We start from the raw sequence: 2,570 nt of genomic DNA, 5'->3' as shown, positions 1-2,570 counted from the left end.
TCTACTTCTGTAGTGATACCACCTCAGAAACCCAAGGAGGGGTCACTATGAGGTCTAAGGTGTGTCTCTTGTAGACAATATATTGGTGGATTATGTTTTCTTATCCAGTCTGCAACTCTCTGTCCATTGAGTGGTGCATTTAATTCATTGACATTCAGTGTAGTTATTGACAAGTATGAATTGGTTGTTGTCATATTGTTAATGTATTTTATCGTGGTGTTCCTGGTTTCTTTGTTCCATATAATTTTCTGTACTGAACTCATTTTGTTTATGAATCATGTTATTTCCTTTGTTGCTATTGTTTTAGTGTTTGCTAAGTATTTGTGCTTGTCCTCTTTTTTATTGTGATGTGAAAGTTTATTGTGTTTCTTTGAGGTTACTTTGTGATTTGTAATTTTTACCCTGAGTTTAGAACACTCCATTCTATCTTGTAACTCTCTTGACTTCCTCACCATTTAGAAGTTCTGCAACTACACTATTTTTCCTCTTTTTGTTTTGTAGTTATCCTTATTTGCCAGTTGGTATCTCTGCTTCTCTGTTTACAATTTTGTAAGCTTCTTTTACTTTGGATATTTCCATAGCTATGTTGGTTTCTGATTTATGCCATCATGTCTATTAATAGTTGATTGTTCTTTGTTATTATTGGCTTTCTATTCGAAGGACACCCGTTAGTATCTCTTGTAAGGTTGGTGTTGTTTTGACATATTTCCTTAATTTCTGCTTATCTGCAAATCTCCTAATTTCACCATCAAATATGAGGGACAATTTAGGTAGGTATATGATTTTTGGTTGGAAATGTTTCCCTTTCAGGGTTTTATATATACCATCCCATTGCTTTCTCACCTGCATGGTTTCTGCTTAGAAATCAGAGGTTATTATTATTGGTTGCCCTTTGTAGGTTCCTTTTTGCTTTTCCCATGCTGCTTCCATGATTCTTTCTTTGTCTTTGGTTTTGATGAGTTTGATGATGATATGCCTTCATGATTTTCCTTTGGGATCTATCCTGTTTGGGGTTCATTGGTCTTCCTGAATGGATATATTTTCATCCTTCAAAGTATCAGGGAAACTCTCTTCTAACAACTCTTGGACAATTTTCTCAGTGGTTTTATTTTTCTCTTCCTGTTCTGGAATTCTGATTACACACAGGTTATTCCCTTTGAGGGTAATCTACATGAATCATAGGCTTTCTTCATTTTGTTTTGATCTTTATTTTCTGATTGATCTTTTTCCAAAAAAGTATTCAGATATTTTTCTTCAATCTCATTCATTCTGTCTTTCATTGATTCAATTCTACTACTTTGCCCTTTCAATGTGCTATCAATTTCTGAAAATTTAGTATTAATCTTCTGGATTTCTAGCTGTAGATTTTGTGTCATTGCTAATATTTCATTTATTTTATCATTTGGCTCTTATCTTTTTTTCTGAAATTGTTCTAGGGTTTTGTCTGTGTTTTCCTTAATTTTGTCAGTGTTTTCCTTGATCTATCTCTCAATGTAAGTATAATTCTTTTGAATTCCTTATCAAGGATTTCCAATGCTGCTTTTTCTTCAGGGATATCCTGCTAACTTGTGTCTACTGCTTTATCTTTACTTGTTTGTGTGGACTGTGATTGTCTGTTGTCTCTGCAACATTGTGACTTTGTTGTATTTATATTTAATTGGTGACTGTATGCTGGAGTGATTTGCCCAAGATTTTAATTTTCTTTGTTTTGTTGGGATGTATCTGAATAAGCAGGACACTGCATTCCTCTATTTGTTAGTAGCAGCATTTATGCACCCACCACCTGTCTCCTGATGTGTGTGATAGAGAATGAAAGTGGCTGCACACATCTCTGCAAATGTTTGTGAAGAGCAGTTAAGGGTGAGTTAGGCTTTTATTTGTGGGCATGTATTGGTGAGTTGATGCAGAAGGAAGTGGTGACTCTCACTCAGTAAGTGGAGCTGCAGGAGGTGTGGATGTGGTTGCATTGTATGTGCATGGTTGCTGTATCCCACTCAGTTAGACAAAAACAATGATCAAAAAGCCATCAAAAACGTAAAAGCAAGAGGACAAAAACAAATACTGCATAAGCACACAGTAACAATCACTAAAAAGAGAAAAAAGAAAAAGAAAGAAAGAAAATAAATGAAAGAAAATTTTTAAAGAAATATTTTAAAAAGACATAAGAAATGTGCATAGAAAAAGGGAAAAACAAAAAAACCCTGCAATACCTGGAGAGGAAAGAATAAGAGAAAAGAGGTAGAGTAGAAGAATAATGAAGGGAAAAATGCAAAAAGGAAAACAAGGAATGAGGAGAACCACAAGAAAGAAAAAGATGGGAACCTGGAACAGGGGAGAGAGAAAAAGCTGAAAACTACAACATGGAAAGGGAAGAAGAAATAATAATAATAATAATAATAATAATTTAAAAACAGACAAAAAGAAACAAACTTAAAAAAAATGAAAAGGAGAAAAAGATCTGGGCAGGGTGGAGCAGAGCATCCAGACTCTGTCAGAGCACACAGACTGGGATGGAATTCCTGCCTACCCAGAAGGTAGGTGGGAGTGAGGGATGGCTGCACCTCTGTTCA

Source organism: Orycteropus afer, unplaced genomic scaffold (genome assembly GCF_000298275.1).
Source record: "Orycteropus afer afer isolate SDZICR_OR568_19922 unplaced genomic scaffold, OryAfe1.0 scaffold00139, whole genome shotgun sequence".
Classification (NCBI taxonomy): domain Eukaryota; kingdom Metazoa; phylum Chordata; class Mammalia; order Tubulidentata; family Orycteropodidae; genus Orycteropus; species Orycteropus afer.
This window is presented reverse-complemented; position numbering follows the sequence as displayed.